Below are 22,867 nucleotides of genomic sequence, written 5' to 3' on the forward strand. Positions count from 1 at the left end.
TCGTCATCACAGACCTCTCGTTACGCCAAGCAGATTCCACCATGTCTTGTGGTGGCCCAAATGACCACAAAGGGCGCCTAGAAGATTGGTGAATTGGCAGGTGGTTGAAGAGGTCAGAGTACTGAGGCAAGTTGCTGTTCTCACAGCAGGAGAGTCCAGGAGCATGATGTAGGCCCCTTCACGGCGAATATGGGGTGGTACAGTGTTGCTAAGTATTGGCAGCCATGGCAATGGAGTTGCACAAAAAGTCCCCATAATATGCATAGCTTTGTTAAGCTCTACATCGAGCAGCCTCGTGTGGGACAAGCGACACCAGACAGGAGCATGCACTCTGCAGCTGAATAGCAGAGGGTAAGGGCTGACGTTCTAAGCATCCCTGCGCTTCGAACTAAAGATTGTTAGTGCAATTTAGCAGCTAGAAACGAGGAGGAGGAGGGGACAGCAGCACGAGAGCTGCTAGCTCCCTGCAGACCACTAGCAAGGGTTTTGTGGGACACCCATGGTGTATGGACCACAATTTGGGATCCCTGCTTAGGACCTTAGCAAAATTGCAGTACCTAGACTCCCTGGTCCTGTAGGTTTGAGTTTTCGTTGGGCAGCTGCCCCATTTCAAGGCAGATAAACCAGATTCCCTGGATCTTTTAGAGAATACCCTGAAAAGCCAGGTGTAGTCTGGTTTGCCTGGATGTTAAAGGTCTTAGAGCACTTTTTAGGAAGAAAGGGGCCTTTGACCAAAATTTTAACCACTCTGTAGTTAGGGGGTATGGGGGGAAGAAGGGGTTGTGGCTGCTGCCCTCCAATCTAAAGATAGTAAAACAAATCTTGGCTGCATAGACTAAAGGGATCCATCAGGATGGGATGTGCTTTATAATGGCTAGCTGCAGGCCTCCTGCCGCTGAGAGAATTGGGCTCTAAGCCCATCTGCGAAGCCCTACTAGAGAATCATCTGAGTGGAGGGAGAGGAGAACCTCCAGCCCTGTCCACATAGAGACTCCTATGCCACTCCCCTTACCTACCTTGGCCAGTGGGGGGGCTGGAGGAAAAGGAGTGTAGCCAGGATGCTCCCCTACATTATATTGATCCTAGGGTCCATTTTCATTCTCTTGATTGCTTAACAGCTAGCATAGAGGAGTAAGAAAAACATCAAATATAATTAGGGACTGGGATTTTCACAGCCTGAAGCACCCCCTGGAAGCGTGGCTCCTTTCCCACACCCCCACCTTGCTATTATTATATTTTTCTTGGAGTAGTAGAGAAGCCATTGTAAGGATTCTTTTTTCCCTGCACAGTTGCATTTGGAGAGTTACTCTGCGGTCAATGAGAAAAGCAGGAGTCCCAGCAGGAATAAAGGCTTGGCAGGAGATGCGGCTTTGAGCAGCACCAACTTTGCAAGGGGACTTTCAGGGAGGAAGGGGCAGAGGTCTAACAGCTGGGAGGATACTTCTGCTAAGGAGATTGTCTGTGAATTTGAAGGATGGCTAGTGGTGCCAGACAGACAGCCATGGCTGTTTTAAAAAAAAAAATCTACAGCACACGTAGAACAGGGGCTTCTCCAAACTTATGGGAGAAAAGGGAGCGGAGTTTCCAAGCCCATTCAGTTTATGGCCTCCACTGAGGCTGCCAACAGGGATCTCCATTAATAGCAATTGGAGTGGTGTGCTTGGTGTTATAGATACTCCATTCCCTGAATCCCTTTATCAGCCTCCATCAGATTCAAACACCTCATCCCAGAAGGCCCTACAGAATCTCACCCCCACCTCCGCTGAAATTTCTTCCTACTCTCCTGTGTTCCTCCCAGTTCGCTCTCCTTCCTTTGCCTTTTCTCCCACTCTCAGCGTCACATCCTTCTTTGTACTCCCCCGCCAAGTTTCAGAGAGTCAGCCAAGTGTCCTTCCTCCACCTTCAACCCTTCAGCAGAATTTGTCCTGCCTCGCTCTCTGTACAATCTCTGCACACCCTCCCCTGTATGAACTTTTATACCATCTTTTGCCTGGGGTCCCCTTGTCCATTGTAATCTCTTCAGGGGAGAAAACATGGCTCCTGTGTGTTTGTAAAGTGCTGGAGGAAAGAACAGTTCTATAAAGATTAATAAAGCAGATAAGCCAAGATTTTCAGAAGTGACTAATGATGGGTGCTCACCTTGGGATTAGAGCCAAACATGACAGATATGTAATATTCTGGATAAACCCTCTTGAATTAGGTTTAATACTATTGGGGGCCACTGTATTAAAAATGCAATTGTTTGTGTGTTATTGTGAGATCTGGTCTACTTTACACACTTACATGGATATAACTGTCTCTCGGGTGTGAAAAATCCACACCCCTGTGCAATGTAATTATACCCACCTAACCTCTGCGGCAGACAGCACTAAGTCCGTGGAAGAGCTTCTCCTGTTGACATAGCTACTGCCTCTCACAGAAGTGGATTAATTACGCTACCGGGAGAGCTCTCTTCCATTGGTGTAGAGGGTCTTCATTAAAGCACTACAGGGTGCAGCTGCATCTATGTGCTGATGCAGCAGTTTAAGGGTAGACCTGCCCTGAGATTGTGTGTAACTTCACTGGGAGGCAGGGGTATGCTAATGTAATCCCTTGAGTTATCAGCCCTTTGAAACTTTGTCCTGGGAAGGGGATCTATTGTCTGGCTCATTACCTAGTCACACTCTTCAAAAGTTCAAACTGGATTCTCTAGATTCCAGCCCACAAAGAAAGGATGTTGGGATAAATCACCTGGTGGTAAACAGACTCAGGGCCTGCTTTCTGATCCAGCAAATTGACAGGACCTCTGATCGACTGAAGGTCCCAGTCCTTAGGGAAGAGTTGGAAGGACTCTAGCCTACTAAGTTCCCATAAGACTGCTCTTGTGCTGAGCAAAGGGTATGATGAACTTGAAACCACAGGAGAATCCCTAAGTGAGTTTTGAAGGACTGCTCCTGCCAGAGCCCCTGTTGGAAGCAGGGGATGATCTTGGGTAAGCTTATTAGCATGCATGTAGGTTCATTTATTGTTTTTAATATGTTTCCTCTATAGTGCTTTTGCCTTAAGAATAAAATAGGCTTGCTTAGAAAGAGCTGTGCACTAGCTTACAACTGTAGCAATTACATGGTGTACTGCCTCTGAGGAAAGAGAAGCAGGACTGTTTAGAGAGTCTGTCTTTTGCTGGGAATAACAGAGGGAAGGCAGGGAACTCTTGAGCCTGGAAATAACCCAGTCAGGAGGGGGAAGAGAGAAGTTGGTCTCCATCTAAGAAAAGGAATAGTTAGGGAGCCTTTGCTGGGCCACTGAGAGGAAATACAAAAGTGCAGGTGCCCAGAATTGTGACACTGGGCAAATTAATTTTTTCCCATTAGAAATTGGCTATTTAAGATATATTTTTTTGAATTTTAAGCAAAATTAATGAAAAATGCTATTAGGGTTAAAGAAAATATTTTATGATGTTTTTCAGAGTTTACTTAAAAAATAAAATTTAGGCACATTCCAAACAAACAAAAAACCAACAACTTTCAGAAGCATTTAATTTCAGAAATGCTGAAATGAACAATTTCAGCATTTGGGGGGGGTGGGGGGGGAGGGACCAGAAGTATTGGCCAAAAAAATCAAGCTGAATTCACAGTTTAAGTCAACCTGAATCTGGAGACCCAGGCTTGAATCCCCACCCTGGAGCAGGTGTGTGCCTTTGCCACTAGGTGTGGAGTCATTCTCGCCCTCTGCCCCAACAGCTGCTCAAGTATTTTATAGAAAGTGTAATGGATTGCACAGGAGAGATTGCAAGCTACTTAACCCAGAATACACAGCCCAGTGCTTTGGGCATCACACTGGGCTAGGGGAGACATGGCTTCAAATATTTGTGTGGGGATTCCAGCCTCAGTCTTCCCCATCCCAGGTGGGTACCTGAACCATTAGGCTAAGAGTTATCAGGGAGGCACCTCTTCCCCTAAATGATTTGTGAATCTAGCCCCCAAAGTTCTTTCTGGCCAAACCTATTCAGCCAGTTTGCAAATAGTTTCAGGTCAACTAAAACTGCATTTGTCAGTGAATAAACTATTTGCCTAAAACCTTTTGCCCAGTGCCGGGCGAGTGCTCGGCCCTGCCTGCAAATGTGGGCCCTTGGCAAGTGTTTCTGGCTGGACACCCAAAAAATCATTAGTCACTTTTAGGGGGCGGGGGGGAGGAATCTTGGTTCTCAACCCACATTGAGTCCCCAGACTAGAACTTTGCTGATTTTAACAGATATTCAGCCCCAGCTGCTCTCGGACATTAACAAGAGCAGAAGGGCTCAGCCCCTCTGAAGGTCTTGCTGCTGGTTTAGGTGCCCGGAAGTAAGTGGCTTCCGAACCCCAGCCAGCACAGAACTGCACCGGTGTATAGTCAGGAATCACCCCTCTGAGGTCTGACCGATTAACAAAGAGTGGCTGCCAAACTAGTTCTACATGAAACTCCCATCTTGGCTGGCTGGCGAGGTCCTTCAGCCTCAGGCTTCTCCCCCACCTCAATGCCCTTAGCATTCCTTTCCTCAGGGTGGAAGTCTGCCAAACCCCAGTTCACCCACTGCCTGAGAGAGCAACTCCTACCTCCCTTGTATGCCTGAATGTGTCATGTGCCTGCTCTACCAGTGACTCAGCAAAACCCTCAGCATGTAACTGCCCTACACCTTAGTGCTCTCTCTATTCCCCGTGTCCCTTGTCTGCTGTAGCAATGTCAGCAAAACCCACTTAAAACTTTCCCAGAAGGCTGAAGACCTGCTAACAGCTTGGGGCGTCTCAGGCAAACAGTGCCAACCTGTTACATTCCTCCCTGCTTGAGCAAAGCCCAGGCCACCCTCCTTAGTTTCCTCTCTGCAGTGATCAGATGCAAGCACCCCTCAGTGACCCCTGGAATTGCCAAAGAACCTGGCCACCCTTCCACCACGGACACTACTCAGTTCCAGGCTGTCAATTCATCCCCTGACCCTCAGGATGTATGAAAAAGGTTTTCAGGTAACATCCCACAATAACAGCAAAGGGTAACAAGGGGGCCACCCCTTCTGAGTCAGACTGAGGTCCCTTCTCCGTACAGCCATCGGGAATTACAGCCAAAGGGTATGAGAGGCGGACTCCCAGGATGCAACAGGCTCCTCAAGCTGAAGGAGCTCATGGCAACCCCTTCCTCCCACCTCAGTGTGTAGTTGCACCCCAAGTCCAGCAGGCTATATTTACTCTTTCTCCATCCACCTGCATGGGCACAGTGACATCACCAAAGACCCCAGACTCTCATATTGGTCAGTTGCCTCAAAGTTGACCTCAGTCTAGGGGCAGAACTGAGAGTGCTATGGCAGGAACATACAATCAGAGGTGCTTGGGGCTCCCGCCTGTGGTTATCAACCTTTCCAGATGACTGTACCCCTTCGGTCTGATTTGTGTACCCCAAGTTTCATCTCACTTAAAAGCTACTTACAAAATCAGACTAAAAATTACAGAAGTGTCACAGCGCATTATTCGTGACAAATTGCTGACTCTCATTTATACCATATAATTATCAAATAAATCAACTGGAATATAAATATTGTACTTACATTTCAGTGTATAGTATATAGAGCAGCATAAACAAGTCATTGTCTGTATGAAATTTTAGTTTGTACTGACTTCTCTACTGCTTTTTACGTAGCCTGTTGTAAAAACCAGGTAAACATCTGGATGAGTTGATGTACCCTCTGGAAGACCTCTGCGTACCCCCAGGGGCATGCATACCCGGGTTGAGAACCACTGGGATAGGTAAGCAGCCTCATCTGATTTTGCTACAGCTTTGAGCTCACCAAGCCCTTCTGTTTCCTGGATAGCTCTTCTGCATCAGGCACTAGTGTCTCTCACCAGTTGCTCTGCCTGCAGATCCTTCTCCATTACCAGTGGTGCCTCAGCCAGCACAGACTGTGGGAGTTAGTGCACCAAAGCCTGGACCTTCCCAAGTAGATGGTCTCAATACTGCTCTGCAGGCAGCAGCTCTGTTCGCTCCCCTCAACACTCTCTGCAGCTTGAGCCACCCAGTCTGATGTCAAACCAGTGTGCACAGTAATGTCCCCCTGAACAGTCATCAGTGCTTCTTTTCTGAGAGTCCCAGCCCAGGGAGGATGGCAGCTTTCATAGCTCATTTGGGCTGCCTCCTCACCCAGGAGGTGTTACGTTGCTTGTCTCTCCTTCATTAGGCACAGAGATAACTGGATTGGCCAGGACTCCTCCTCCCATTGAGCTGCAGTAGCCACCCATACAGACATAACCAGATATGCCCCTGGGACTATCTTCCTGCCCCCTTGTGGCTACAGATGGGCTGGGACTTCCAGGCAGCCTGGGCACCGCCCCAGGTTCACACATTGTTGCCTCCAGTTTCCCTTCCTGGACTGGAGAAGGGTCTCCCGATGGTACCAAAGAGCTGCCGTTTGAGCTTGCTGCTGCTCTCCTCCCTGCTGGTCCATTAGCACCTTAATTTCCCCCTTGTGTCTCTTTTGCAGAGACAGTCTGAAAAAGTCTAAGTCAGGGCAAATCCCGCTCACTCATCCTCTCAGTTCCAGCAGAGCCGCATGGGTCCGCTGCATAAAGGAAGGCGGGTAGCATCCTTACCCCCGCCCAAACAAAACTACACTCTGAGTCTAAATAAAGTCATCCCCTGTAATGGGCAGAGAGTCTTCCCCATTTAAGGCAACCGGGCTGACCCCAGCCTAGCACAACTGCCAGAACTGCCAATCATGGAGGCATGCACTCATAGCTGGGCCACTAAGGAAACAAGTCTAGGTATAAAGGAAGGGTAACAGATTGTGATGGGGAGGCAGGAAGGCCTGGGATGGTGGATGGGCAATAGCCCCATGCCAGGCTGTCCCTAGGAAACAGACAGAGACAGAGGAAGACTACAACCCCTGGAGTTTAAGTGCTGATTGACTCATTTTAGATTAAATTAATGGATTGGTCTAATTTGAGATGAATAGAGGGAGACTGCTCCAAGAACAGTTAGAAATCTGCTTTATAAACAAAAAGGGACTTCCAAAGTAAACCTATGCAAGGCCCCATCCAAATCCATCACGGTAGTAAACTGTACCTTACTTTACCTCTTACCATCTAGCTCACACCTTAACTCTATGCCCAAAGGCTACACCCTTGTACCCTTCTATCCAGGCAGTGGAACAGGCCACAGGCACTACTGACTCAGCAAAACCCAGCAGGATCATTGTGGGGTGGGCACTGGAACGGATATCAACTATCACTCTTCAACATCTAAGGGTTTAAGAGAAAACAGTCTCTGTGGGCAAGTGTAAAAGGCACATGTTATCCCCACCCCATCCTCCCTGTCTTAGTCTCCCCAATTGGGTCATCAGTAAGATCAGCCAGACTTTCATGTATTAGACAGCACCCCTCTTCAGAGGGTTTCAGTTATTAATAGAAAGCTCAACAGAAATACAAGGCAGACCTTCACCTAGGCAGACTCCACCTGAAGTTATCAGTCTTACAACCAGGCCCTTGACCCACAACACATTGCCCAAAATGGCCCCCAAGGCACTCCTTCCCTGGAGCCAGGGCCTTCCCACAGACTGCAGCTCTTCTCCAGGCAGCATGGAGCTCCTTGAAGAAGAGGTCCTGCAGCAGTGATCTGGGAGGTCCATTTCCTTGAAAGTTATCCTGCTTTAGCCCTTGGGAACATCTCTGTCTAGAAGCACCTCTCTCTATGCTGTGGTAGTCCTTTATCAGGTTCAAATACTCATTAGCCATTTAGCTGCCAACCAGCCACCTAGGCAGTTAATTACTTACAGGTGGGTGAAGATGGGCCTCTTCTCTTTAAAGAAGTCTGTCACAGGTAGACCGGGCCCTGACTCCCCTTAAAGGGATCAACCCACTGTGACAGCAGACCAGTCCATAACAAGGTGTGACAATCAGGGTCTAGACACCCCAAGGAGAGACCCTATGGGGAGAACTGCCAAAAATAAGCAGGGAAACCAACTGATTGCATACTGTATTATTGTACTATAAAAATATATTGAGTAAGGCCTTTTATGAACGCTTGTAATGTTCTGAACTTGATGGTCATTATGAAATATGTATACACACTGGTTATGAATTATGTATTTGTGTACATAGAAAACAGTGCTCACAATCTGGGGTGCAACTTCAGCTGCACCTCACAGCAGGGCGGTGAGCAGTTAAGCAGGGAAAGGCACGTCCCGAACATGAAACCGGCATCAAGTAACTATCCCTTGGCCAGCCTAGGAAAAGACCATGATGGACCATTAGAGTTAACTGAAAGACATTGAGACAACTCCAAATTGTGAAGAACATCCTAGCTCTCGAACATCCTGCTCTGACTAACCGTGAGTCTAAAAGGAAAAAGTCTTTTAAAAGCAGGCTTGGAAGTGAGGTGTTTTTTTTTTAAATGGGGGAGAGGCTCAAGGCTGTCTGTAAATCCTAGATCCCTCCTCTAGCTAGGGGTGTGCTGGGAAATGGACATAGGGAAATCAGTAACTTTTATTGGAAAAGGGATTTTATCTAATATGAAAGTGTAAAGCCTGAGGTTGTGTCATTTTTTGTATTTTCTATGTAACTGGCATATATTTGCTTTCCCTTACTTTGATTTTTCTATTAAATACTTCTTTTTATCCCAGGCAGGTCTCTGGTGTGCAAGCCGTGTGGAGTGTGTATGCCAGAGGGAGCTGATAACTGGGGGACTGAGGTCACCTTTGCGGGCGATGAACCACAGAGGAATGGTGCGAGTGTCTGGGGTTAAGAACTCAGGAGGACTATTTGGAGAGACTCAGGACTTGAAGGGCTGTTGGTATCACAATGCAAAGAGTAACGGGGCTGGTGGGAGCCAGGGTGAGACCTTATGCTTATGGGCTGGCTACTGGCATTAGGGATCTGAACCATAGCTGCACAGCACGAAGACCCCCAAGGTGACAGGTCAGGCAGCGATAGAACCCCTCACTGGTCTGCGTGATTCCCAAAATATCACACAGGGGTTTTATTTTTTTTCCCCACCTTCCACTGAAGCATCTGGGACTGGCCACCGTTAGTCAGGATACTAGACTAGAGGGACCATGGGTCTGATTTGGTATGGCAGTTCCTGTGCCAACAGAGCGCTGCATTTCAGGCTCATTGCAAACCTATCACAGTGCCTAGAAATTATGGAGCTGGCTTCCCAAACGTGGCCTAGAACTCTGTTTGATAGAGGGTCTTTGCATTGTTAAATAAAGTATTGAAAAGCAAACCAAATATATAGATGCAAACAACATGACAAATCAAACACAGTACAGGAGACATTTGGACAAGGGAGGGATGCTGAATCCCTCGTATACAAAACAAAGGAACCAGGATGAATGAGGAGTCTCTGAAAAACAAAAATAATCATCACCCCCCAAAAAACCCAAACCACGCACAGCAAGAAGAAGGGAGGAGAAAGCGGAAAAGAAAAAGACGGGAATCAAGGTGGAGAATGCGACGGCATAGGGGGGCCTGCATCAACTGCTGCAAGCTGGTCGTGGAACTCAAAGCTGTCACTCTTATGCACAGTAAAAAATCGTGGCTTTAGGCTCTGCCTACACTACAGACCTTACAGCGGCACAACTGCACCGCTGCAAGGCCTCCCAGGCAGCTGCTCGATGCACCCCCAACGTGTGGCAGCATCTATGCTGGCAGGAGAGTGTCTCCGGCCGCTGTCCCACCCTAGATCCACATAAGTTTCACTGACAAAAGTGCTAGTGTAGACAGAGCCTATGTCAAAAAAGAAAAACTAATATGTCTGATGCCTATTGTATGATCCCAGGAGCAACTGGAGGCTTTCCCAAGATCCAGGAGTGCAGTGTGTCAGAGCTGGCTTGTGGGCATTTTTTTTTTTTTAGATTTCCAAGGAACTTCAGTATCATAGAATATCAGGGTTGGAAGAGACCTCAGGAGGTCATCTAGTCCAACCCCTTGCTCAAAGCAGGACCAACACTGACTAAATCATCCCAGCCAGGGCTTTGTCAAGCCAGGCCTTAAAAACCCATAAGGATGGAGATTCTACCACCTCCCTCGGTAACCCATTCCAGTGCTTCACCACCCACCTAGTGAAATAGTGTTTCCTAATATCCAACCTAGACCTCCCCCACTGCAACTTGAGACCACTGCTTCTTGTTCTGTCATCTGCAGCCACCACTGAGAACAGCCGAGCTCCATCCTCTTTGGAACCCCCCTTCAGGTAGTTGAAGGCTGTTATCAAATCCCCCCTCACTCTTCTCTTCTGCAGACTAAATAACCCCAGTTCCCACAGCCTCTCCTCGTAAGTCATGTGCCCCAGCCTTCTGATCATTTTCATTGCCCTCTGCTGGACTCTCTCCAATTTGTCCACATCCCTTCTGTAGTGGTGGGACCAAAACTGGACACAATACTCCCGGTGTGGCCTCACCAGTGCCGAATAGAGGGGAATAATCACTTCCCTCGATCTGCTGGCAATGCTTCTACTAATACAGTCCAATATGCTGTTGGCCTTCTTGGCACAAGGGCACACTGCTGACTCATATCCCGCTTCTCGTCCACTGTAATCCCCAGGTCCTTTTCTGCAGAACTGCTGCTTAGCCAGTCGGTCCCCAGCCTGTAGCGGTGCATGGGATTCTTCTGTCCTAAGTGCAGGACTCTGCACTTGTCCTTGTTGAACCTCATCAGATTTCTTTTGGCCCAATCCTCCAATTTGTCTAGGTCACTCTTAACCCTATCCCTACCCTCCAGCATATCTACCTCTCAGATGGGACAAAGCTGGGGGGGGAGAACTTGCTGAGGGTGCAATTCATCCCATCATCTGGATCATTAATAAAGATGTTGAACAAAACCGTCCCCAGAATCATCCCCTGGGGCACTCCGCTTGGTTTTCTATTGGGAAAGCTACATGATTTTGTGTTGTGTCAGCCTTATGTTATTATAGTTGAAATCATAGAATATCAGGGTTGGAAGGGACCTCAGGAAGTCATCTAGTCCAACCCCCTGCTTGAAGCAGGACTAATCCCCAATTTTTGCCCCAGATCCCTAAATGGCCCCCTCAAGGATTGAACTCACAACCCTGGGTTTAGCAGGCCAATGCTCAAACCAGTGAGCTATCCCTCCCCCCATGCTGGGATATTTCAGGGGATAGTGGCATTAGAATTCTAACCATAGCCGGTATTTGCAAGGGGACTTCTCACCAGAAAAACCTCTGCAATTCAGGATGATTCAGTCCTACTCACCTACCCCTTTCTCAGCCGAGTCCGTGTGGTTCTGCTGTCCTTGAAAGATATGCCCCATGCACTCTGCAGAACTCATCTGCAACAGACACTGTGCACTAGGGTGTGGGTCAGGTTTGAGGCAGAAAACCTACCTCTGAATGGTTCCAAGTGCTGTGACCATAGAGCCCACTCCATCTCCTGGACTGAAACGGTGGCTACACGGCAGACCTCCTACTGCTCTGTAGAGGGCAGGGGTGATGGGAGCAAGTAGGATTCCCTCCACCCTGCCCCCATAGAAATACTCAGCACTCCTCAGTTACTTAGGACTTTCATGAGAAAAGGGGAACATATCAAGCTAATTCTCCTCTTGGTGCTCATGACAGAGACACAAGGCAGGTGCCTCTAGCCAAAGGAGCCAGCCGAAGAACCACATTAGAGACCCTGTGAAGAAATTCATCAGCTGGTGACTAACATGGGAGGAATTCCAGGCCTGCTGGAACTCATCTCCTCAGCCAACCCAATGGCATTCAAGTTCAGATCATTTGTCTAAATGCAGCATCTCTTAATTTACGAGTACAAAGACCGATGAAGAATGTGCAGATCCTAGTGGCTGGACAAGGCAGTGACTAGTACAGCGTCCTCCATATAAACGCTATCCCAAAATACTTTACAGTTAAAACGTTAACATGAGAGGGGGATTTTAATACTATCAGACATGCACCTCCAAATATCAGGAACCTCTTCTCTGAAGGTCAGGCAGCTGTCATGTGGGATAGATTGAGTTATGGCCCCTTACCATCACCTGGGCTGGGCACTGGGATAGACACTGTAAAAACTACACATTAACAAGAAGGTTTAGAATTGTAACAAAAAGGTGGTTAAATAAGGAATTGCAGACTCCGTGGGCCAGACGGTTAGGTCCTTACTTCACTGTGTTTTCTGATGTACTCAGGATAAACTCTCACTGACATCTGTGGGAATTTTCTTGAATAAGGACTGAATAAACACCCAAAGCTGCCAGCTGTTAGAGCTAGTGAGCCCAAGCTCCACTATGCAGACCGTGATTGTTCTTGGGGAACCCAGGACTGTGCGTCACTGTGTTTCCCCCCGTTTGTGTGAGGAAGACATAGTGTGGTGTTAGCTCCCTGCCACCGCCAGCTTGTGACCCACCCGAGCACTCTCCTCTGGGCTAGGCCAGCTCTTACTTTGCCTTGCACGTTCACAATAGTTGTACCCAAATTCTCAGCTTTGAGGAATTCCGCTGTAGTACCCAGCCCCTTATCCACTGAACACACACAAATACCTGGTCTGATGTCCCCAGGGGAACAGCATACACACCAGCTTGTGAGAGTCAGGATCAGCACCTTGCTTAATATCACCGCACTGACATATTTATCATAAAAACAAGGATAAATTTATTACCAAAGTTTCAAGAGATATTGAGTAAGGATAATAGGAAACAAAGGTTACATATAAAACAAAATCATAACGTGTTGTAGAGATCTAGCTTAACTATTAGGTTGATCTTCTGTCTGATGAAGTCTATCTTACTCAAATCCTGCAACTGACTGGTTGTGATCCCATTTTCATGAATGTAAATGCATTGCCTGTTTGCTTCCTACGTGCAGGATGACAGGGGCTCTTCTTTGTTCCCCAAGTATAGTCCAGGAAGCCTTTGAAGTGTATCTCAACATAAGGTTCTCTTCCCCTAGGTGTTTCTATCCCTGTTCGCTCCTGTCTAAAATTCTTACAGTCCTTCATCTGCATTCAGTTTGGATGGGTGGTGGGAGACCCCTTGCGAATGAGACAATATTTAATTTACATTCCGACAGAAAGACAGGCAAATAAACAACTTTTGTCTGACAGATGACCTCTTTCTCCACCTCTGCTATGACACAGAATCGAAAAACATATTTTCAGTACGCATACAGACCTGCTTATATAATATCCGTACATACATTTCACAATGATATTAATGACCAGCATGACCCTGGTTTTTAAGACCTCACATGACATTCTTTGCTGACCCAGAATGTACCTACCAGAATCAGGACATTCTTGTAACCTCTGTGCCAGTTGGCACAGACAGGTTCTTGGATCACACAGACACACCAAAGTTCAGAAATGTTTGGCTCTGGGACGTGTGGGAGATCAGCAGAGGTGATCTTAGTGTTCACGCCCGACCTTAATGTGTGCTGTATATTTAAAACGTAGGGTGTGGGATGCAGGTCGTTCTGCAGACTAGATCATTCCAGATTGCACAATGTATCATCTTCAAACGTTAAAGTGTCTCTATTCAGAACACTTCTTGGTGCCTTGAGTTTTCTGGATAGCTCCCCTTGTTTACTAGGCAGGCTTTATAGATCTGTAGAGATATTCACTGGGCCAAATTCAGAGGTGATGTGTAAGGTAGTGTTAGAGGGTGACTATATTTCCGCATGCTGAATACGGGACACCTGCTAAAATTACTCATATTCAAGTGAGTTCAACGGCAATCAATCAGATCTATGCAGTGCAAACGTTCAAATTAACATCAAGTTGACTGAGCTCCTGTTAAAAAGAAATACTGCGTAGTTGGATTCTTTTTATTTATCTTCTTATCTTTGAGGCTTTAGGGTTCACATGGGGAGGGGTGCCCCCCCAGCACATGGGGAGAGGTAACACACACACCCCTCCACCTCTCTCACACAGGAGGGGGTGACTGACTAATCCTCCCTTCTTGGCGCTCACCACCCGCCATGCTTGGCTGGGCTCCCAGCATGGACCTGCCTCTTCTGGCACCACGCCATCCCAAGTCAACAGTAGGGGGGGCACACAGGGTCCCATGCCCCCCTCCCCAGACTTCTGCCAGGGTTCACACCAGAATGTGGCCAGCAGCAGCCTGTTGGCACTGTGCGGGAGGGAAGGGATAGGAGCTGCTTCCAGCCACAAGGGAGGAGCGGTGAGGGAAGGGATGACCTGGCCTGTGTGTCTTTGCAGAGCTCATCTCTTCTTTCCTCCCACCCCCCAGCAGCTGGAAGCAGCTTGTCCCTTCCTGCCCACATAGTGCTGCTGCCGGTCACCAACATAACCCAGCCTGCTGAAGTGGGTGAAGAGGGCGCTAAGCCTCTGCCCAGGGGCCTGCCGGGGAGCCTGCAGAGCTGGGGCACAAACAGGCTGGAAATTGCTTCCCCCCCCACCCCTCCAGAGCTTAGCTGAGGAGCGGACAGACTTCGCCATGCCAGTGCTCTGCAGGGCTATGGCATATGCAGGGCTCGGCTCTTCCTGGTCAGTGCCCTGGACTGTAGGGTCTTGGGCTTTCCCAAGCCCAAGCCAGAGGCAGTGGGAGAAGGAAGCGGAGTACAAACCAACCTAGATTGCATGGGTATGTACTTGGCGCGGCTAGCCCATGCTGCTGCTTGCTGCTGCCCTGGCTATGCTGCTATTTTTAGTGTGTTACTCGAGGCGTGCTAGCAGGAGTCGATCTACATGAGTTGGGAGTCACAGCTCTAGCTCCAAGTGTAGACATAGCCTAAGACACCCTGACACTCCAATTCCCTTAGATCTGCTTGCTTCCACTTCCCAGTGTGCAAGGGAGACGACGGGAATACATGGACTGGCGCCAGAAGGAGCTGCCAGGAGTGGCCTCCTTTAACTACTCACATTGTTATTCACTCTAGTTCATTGCTTTCCTTGCTACATGTTCTCTCCTGGCCACAGGCGGGATATAAGGGTGGGGTGGGGATGGAAACTACAGGTTGGAAAGTGGGTGTGTGCCTAAATCTAAGTGAACTTAGATGGAGTCTAACTTGATATAAAATGAACATTGAGGGGGCTGCAAGAAGGCGTGAATTACACAACCCTAGACTCCCTCTAGTCAGGTTTGACTCACTCACCCTGAATTTGGTTCATTGTTTTAGCTGAGATGCCTTTTAAAAGTTCTTTCTATTGAAGGCACAAAGGCCCAGATCCTCAAAGGTATTTATACCTACAAATCAATGGGAGTTAGGCACCTAAATACCTTTAAGGATCTGGGCCGAAGTGAATGCCATCCATGACCAGTCATTGTGAATTCCGGATTAGGGGAGACTTAGCTCTTTCCATTTAAATCACAAAAATTCTTGATTAATTAGATCTGCAACAAGTTGTGGTATCTCTCTAGTAACAGTGACCCCAGCTATGACAGCAATGAGCATGGAATAAGAAACTACCACTATCTTGGTCATGACTGGGAACCTCTCTCTGGAGCAAGGAGAATCAGAGTTGTAGGACTGGAAGGCACCTCAAGAGGTCATCTAGTCCAGTCCCCTGCACTCATGGGAGGATTAAATATTATCTAGACCATCCCTGACAGGTGTCTGTCTAACCAACGATGGAGATTCCACAACCTCCCTAGGCAATTTATTCCAGTGCTTAATCACCCCTACAGTTAGGAAGTTTTTCCTAATGTCCAACCTAAATTGCATTTGCTGCAATGTAAGCCCATTGTTTCTTTTCCTAACCTCACAGGTTAAGGAGAACCTTTTATGTACTTGAAAACTGTTATGTCCCCTCTCAGTCTTCTCTTCTCCAGACTAAACAAACCCATTTTTTCCCAATCTTCCCTCATAGGTCATGTTAACCACAGCTTTGGCGATGGAGTTCTCGGAGAGGGGTGTTTTGGAGTGGGGAGTCTGAAGGATCCTTGCTGCATCCAGAGGGCCTAGGAGGCTGGACAGCAGGTTCCAATACTTGAAGGAGGGTGCTAGATAGAAGGTCTGCACCTGAGAGTGCGCCTAGGGACCCTGAGATTGGGGCAGTGGCTGGACTTCAGTCAGGTTCCAGGAGCTGAATACACCCCTGGGAATCCCCTTACAGCAATCCTAGAGGGTGGCCAGGGAAGGGTGCTTGCTAGGACCTGTGACAACAAGTGCGATGGGGCTGACACAGAAAAAAAATTGGTAGCTAGACTGTGAACTGAGTGTTGGCTCTGAGCACTGGGAATCAAAGAGCTCTCCTACTGTACCATGCCACTGGAAGTCAGTGGGGTTTTACCAAACATGATTCCAACTGAGTGATGAAAAGATCATGGGCTCAGAGATCCTGGGATGTCAGTGCAGCTCAGAGAGGCTGTGTGTGTACAAAGGAGGCTAGAAGACAGCTTTGAGACCCCTTCTGGCTGCCAGCCCAGTTCCCAGCATAAATTGGAGCAGCCACAATGCTGCTCTCACACAAGCAGCCAAGGATCACGGGGTGTAGTGACATTCCAGCCATGACCACTTCTTCCCATGCTGGGGCAATGGGGATCCTCAAAGAGCCAGTTAGCCTGGCTCTCTGGCTGCATTGTACCACCGGAATGGTGCAAAGCAGCTGGAATCAGGAGGTGGATCTGGCTCAATATGCCTTGACTATCTGAACCCAAAGTTTGGGCCAAGGGTGGCTTTCCCTTACTCATCTGAATATCCCAATGGGCTTACTCCTGTGATCAGGGGAGCATGATTTGGTCCTTTATGTATTCTTCTAGGCAAAGCAAGTCCAGGGGAGCATATCTACCTATCACACATGTCTAGGTCAGTGAGCTGTTACTTGCAACTTCCCTGGTGTCAGCATGGGGGATGAGGAGAGAGAGAGAACCAAAGTGATAGCACCAAACGGTGGGTGCTTGGACCAAGCTACAGCACAGAGCACTGGGGATTCAGAACTGGCTGGCCAAACTGCTAGACTTGGGCAAAGGACACCCACACCCATACACCAGGGACTGAGCATGAGCTCACTCAATACATTACTGAGGGGCCGTCAAAGAGTGGAACTACAAATGCTCCCTTCAGTGGAGGAGTCACGTAGACAACACAGTGCGGCAATTGGGGAGGTGTGTGCGTGAGGCTGTTACGGCAATTCTCTGCAGTATCCTACACAAACCTTACTGAAATACCTACGATACCCATGCAAGGAAATAAGGAAACAGATCAACAGAGCCAGCTGTGTACCCAGAAGCCTCCTGCTGCAAGACAAGCCCAAGAAAGAAACCAACAGAACTCCACTGGCCATCACATACAGTCATAAGCTAACACCTCTCCAATGCATCATCAGTGATCTACAACCCATCCTGGACAATGATCCCTCCCTTTCACAGGCCTTGGGAGGCAGGCCAGTCCTAGCTCACAGACAACCCGCCAACCTGAAGCATATTCTCACCAGCAACTACACACTGCACCATAGTAACCCTAACTCAGGAGCCAATCCATGCAACAAACCTCAATGCCAACTCTGCCCACATATCTACACCAGCGACACCATCACAGGACCCAACCAGACCAGCCACACCATCACCGGTTCATTCACCTGCATGTCCACCAATGTAATATACGCCATCATGTGCCAGCAATGCCCCTCTGCTATGTACATCGGCCAAACTGGACAGTCCCTATGCAAAAGGATAAATGGACACAAATCAGATCTTAGGAATGGCAATATACAAAATCCTGTAGGAGAACACTTCAACCTCCCTGGACACACAATAGCAGATTTAAAGGTAGCCATCCTGCAGCAAAAAAACTTCAGGACCAGACTTCAAAGAGAAACTGCTGAGCTTCAGTTCATTTGCAAATTTGACACCATCAGCTCAGGATTAAACAAAGACTGTGAATGGCTAGCCAACTAGAAAAGCAGTTTCTCCTCCCTTGGTGTGCACACCTCAACTGCTAGAAGAAGGCCTCATCTTCCCTGATTGAACTAACCTCGTTATCCCTAGCCTGATTCTTGCTTGCATATTTATACCTGCCTCTGGAAATTTCCACTACATGCATCTGATGAAGTGGGTATTCACACACAAAAGCTTATGCTCCAATACGTCTGTTAGTCTATAAGGTGCCACAGGCCTCTTTGCCGCTTTTACAGATCCAGACTAACACAGCTACCCTTCTGCTACTTACTGAATTAAGTTAATCCTAATTAAATTAAGTTTAAGTATCTTAGGAGCAGATTGTATTAAAATGCAAATGTTTGTGTGCTATTGTATGTAACTTCCCTAGGAGACATGACTCATGTAAACCTTGGGAAATGCTATGAGCTTCAAAGGACTCTTTGAAACACTGTGCTAGACAAAGACAAGTGGGGTTCCCAGGAAATACATAGTGGTGCAGGTTATGCAAAACCCCAGCCTTTTGAAGCTTTGCCCTGAGGAGAGGACCTTTGTCTACAAATTATGTATTTCCAGATCAAAGGCCCAAACAGTATAAATGAGAGACTCACAAATTCATGAGTGTTCTTGTTTGCAGTGAAAGGAATTATGAAATTGTAACCACACAAACACCCTTTGGTGGTATTTGAAGGACAGTTCAGTGGCCAGAGCCCTTGGTGGGGTCAGGGGGTGATCTCTGGGCAGCTTATTAGCATGTGTGTAGGTTTGGTTAGAGTTTTTTAAAATATGGTCTCTGTAAAGCTTTTACCTAAAGAATAAATGTGCTTGCTTAAAAAGAGCTGTGTGATAACTTATACATGTGGGCAATTATGCAGTTTATAGCCTCTGAAGAGAAAGCAAGGCAGAGACTTAGGCCTGCTGAAGCAGTCTGTTTTGCTGGGGAATTCATATTATAGGTAGGAGACTGTGCAGCCTGTAAATAGCACGGTCAGGAGGGACAGAGTCATGGGTCTTCGCCCAAGAGAGCTGATGGCTAGGAAGCTGGAAGCCTAAGCGCAGGTGCCCTCATTGGACCACAGAGGGGGAACACAGGTGCAGTTGCTCTGACCTATGAAAGGGTACCCACATGCAGGGGGTAACACAGGGGGCCAGATCCCTGCTGGAACAAGTGTACAACTCCAGGGTAGACAATAAAACTACACCTGCTTTGGCCAGGGGTGAGTTTGGGCCAGAATGTTATATCAAACCAGCAAAACAAAATAGCTCTGGGTCAGAGCATCAGCCAGTGTGAATGGGTACAGCTGCATTGATTTCACAGCTCTCTGCACTTCACTGCTGATTTACACCAGCTGAGGATCTGGCCAATGTGATTTTGCAGCCTTTTATAGAGATCTAAGGGGAAAAATAAAATACCACTCAGAGGGCAAAGCATCGCCTCCTACACATTAGCAAATTATGTGGAGGACAAGATGAAACAAGCCCTGGTGCTACATGGTTGTGGGAACATTCACACACCAACCAGAAGAGCAAACTACTCACACTGAAGGGAGAAATTAGCTAAAAAAGGACATGCATCCCATGGCAGATTGCCTGCGTACCAGCACCCAATAGACACAGGGATAATCGGAGGCTATGTCTACACTAGCACTTTTGTCGGCCAAACTTTTGTCAGTCAAGGGTGTGAAAAAACAAACACACCCCCAACCAACCAAAGTTTCACCAACAAAAGCGCTGGCGGGGATAGCGTCTCCCACTGACACTGGGGGTGGTTTAAGTATGCCGGTGGGCGAGCTCTCCCCACCTGGCACAGAGTGGCTACACAAGAGACCTTACAGCAGCACAGCTGCAGTGGAACTGTGCGACTGTAGGGTCCACGGCGTAGCCATAGCCTGAACCTGCTTCCCCAGCTCAGAAGTCAGAGTAAAGTTGTAGTGATCTCTCCAGAGGGGTCTCAAGAGCCACTCCCAGGAACTGTTCCAGTCACACTCAGTATCAATGAGGGGGAGGAACATTTTGAGCCAGCTGCTATCAAGTGACCAACTGCTTTATATCAGTGGAGCATCTTGTCCTTTGTGTTATCGTTATTTGTATTAAAGTAGTGCCTAGAAGTCCCATCTTGCTAGGCCCTGTACTCAGACACAGCGAGAGAGAGTCTTTGATCTGAAGAGCTTACAGTCTAAATAGGAAAGAGACAAAGAGCAGGACAGGAAAGAGAAGCACAGGGAAGGGGAGTGACTTACCCAAGTCACCCAGCAGGCTGGTGGCAGAGCCAGAAATAGAATCCAGGGCTCCTGAGTCCCCATCTAACACCCTGCTCATGGGCCATGCTGTTTCTTAAAGGTAATGGGTTTGCCTAGACCATCAGAACTGAAACTTCAGCCTCTTTCGCAGACCAGCTATTAGTGGGCTGTGATGACTTAGGGTGGGGAATATGATATGGCAAATTCAAACATGTTCAAATTAAGCTTCATAGAGCTCCTTCCTCATGCAGCAGATGAAATCCTCCAACAGAGACAGAAGTTCTAGCAGCAGTTTGGACAAGTGGGCAGTTCTCTCTCAATGGATGTCAGTGGCCATTTATAGCTTATTCGGCTCATAAGTCACTGTTTTTTGTATCTGAAAATCCAACATCCAAACCACCAGCTAAAACTGAGAGGTGGACATCTCACCTCCATCTGTATGAGGTCACCATAATTTACAGGACAGGGACCAAAAGCCCTACAAACAGGGGTAAACAGAACTGCTGCTGAGGAGTAAATTACTTTCACGGCTGTACAGGTGATGCCCAAAACCAAAACATTGGCTAGACATTAAGGCCCCCTTCTCCAATACATTGGGGCTGCTTTGTGTTGCTCAGTTGCATAAAGCTGGAAGACCTCACTGTCAGAAGATTCCCCTGGTACAGGGGAATCTTTGGGTGGCAAAGAGCCACGGCATTAGTTCATATGCCATCCCCTGTCCCTGCAGTCTGTGCAGGGGGGGAGCCATGGAAAAGGGGCAGTGGCTGGGGAATCCGGTCACCAGCTGCTGGAACAACCACTTATGGCAACCGGCACAAATCAGAGTAGCCTTCAGCTTCAGTCTCAACCTAGATGGCAGGGAGTAATGACTGGACACTGATGGAGGTGGTAGCAGCCCCGCAATGAGCACTTTAAGTCAGTTCTATATGGCACGTGGCTTACTAAAGATCCATTCGTTAATGCCACTGGGCCATATTCATCAGCATAAGGGGTGAAGTCCTGGGGACAGCCAAGGGTATGGGAGGTAAATGTTCTTCCACATCATGGGCAGGGAAAGGAGAGCCAGGCGGGGACAGGGGACAAGAGGCAAAGTCCAAGTCTCCCTTTAGCCCTATACAGTGTCCCTCTGCCACTGACCAATTCTCCCTCCAGCCTGCTGCTGAATCTTGTCAACTCTGGGAAAGCAGTGATCTGTGCCTTAGGAAGCATCACCTTTGGCAAGTAGAAACTAAGGGTCACCTGCGAATTGTGGTCAGGATGGTCAGCAAAAATCTCAGTGCTCACAAGAATCCCTCTGTAGTAATTGCCTCGCATTATTATGTGGCCACCTGCCAGGACCAGAACAGTCCCTTTAGCAACTAAATTTCCATTTAAATCCCTGGGATTACTGCTTAAAGCTTCAGGCGGGATCAATACGCTTTCTCCTATGCCAAGAGGTCAGCAGTGTTGGGGAGTGGCTGCCATAGATAGCCAAGTGCTTTGATTCCTTGTGACAGGGTGCTCAACTCACCACTAGGATCCTCCTGGTCACTATGGGGAATAGCCCAGGAGATCAATGCCGCTTCCCGCAGTTGCGCACCATCCTCCGCCTCTCTCTCTGGGGTCTGCAGCACCTCTCTTGCTCCTCTTTGTGACTCAGACCTCCAGCCAAGTCACTACATCCCTTTTCCCCTTCCAGGGTACTAAAATCTTCCTTCAGCAGTCCTAGGCAGTCTTCCCATTCACTGCCTTGTTGTGCTACCCCTTCAGTAGCTGGCAGGGGAGCCCAGGCCCGCTCTCTACTCCGGTTCTGACTCAGGGACCCTCTAGCCAGCAGTCCAGGCCTGTTCCCATCTAGATCTCACTGCCTTTCTCTGAGCCTTGTTCTACCCTCAAAGCTTCCCCCACTCTTGGTTTTTCAGCCCAAACACACCTCCTTTCTCCCAGGAAACAACTGCAGACTTTCCCAGCAGCCTCCTTCTGCTGCCAATTTCCCGCCTTTATAGTCCCAGCCCAGCTCATTCCTCCTCAGCTGGATTTCCTCATTCAATCGGGGGATTGCCTAGTCACCTGATTCCCCTCAGCTGTGGCCTGTTGGGTTAATTAGCCCCCTTTTCAGTCTGCCTTAACCCTCTCAGGGCAAGTGTGGGGAGAACACGCCATCATACTCCTAGATATATCCTGGGTATCTGATCCGAATCTTAATACTGATTTCACTGGGCACTGGATCTGACCCTAGGAACTGATTCTGCACCAATGGAAGTCATTGACAAAATTCCCATTGGCTCCCATAGGTGCAGTGTAAGGGGTGAAGGCACATAGCCAATGGCTCACCTACACACATGTTAGCGCTATCAGATTTAACAAAACAGGTTACCAAACCCACGCTCTGGACACTGAAAACACCTGACGTGACCCAGGATATTTTAAATATGCATTCAACCCCTTTTGGGGCAATGCATGGAAGTTTCAAGAACTGTTCTCCCCTGTGGAAGGCATGCAAAGCAGGAGGAAGAGCTTATGCTGTGGACTCCCCTCCTTTTTCCTGGAAGGTATCACAGAAATGATCTGAGGAGAAGCAGGAATTTGCTGAATAAGCATGGGAATGTTGTTCAGTCCTGATCCCTAGCCATAGTAACTTATCCTGTTGAGCAGCATCAGCAAATATCAGGGGCGTGTCACCCAAGATAAAGTTAATTGCTTACTATGATTATAACTACTTCTATTTATCCCTCTGTAGTGCTAAGAGGCTCCAGCTGAGATCAGGGCCTCATGAAGCTGGGTGCAGATTTGCAGCAAAGGACATTCCCAAAGAGTTGATGCCAACATGTAGGGTGCGAGAGACAAACCTAGGGGGTGGGGCGG

This window comes from Lepidochelys kempii, chromosome 6 (assembly GCF_965140285.1).
Source record: "Lepidochelys kempii isolate rLepKem1 chromosome 6, rLepKem1.hap1, whole genome shotgun sequence".
NCBI classification, from domain to species: domain Eukaryota; kingdom Metazoa; phylum Chordata; order Testudines; family Cheloniidae; genus Lepidochelys; species Lepidochelys kempii.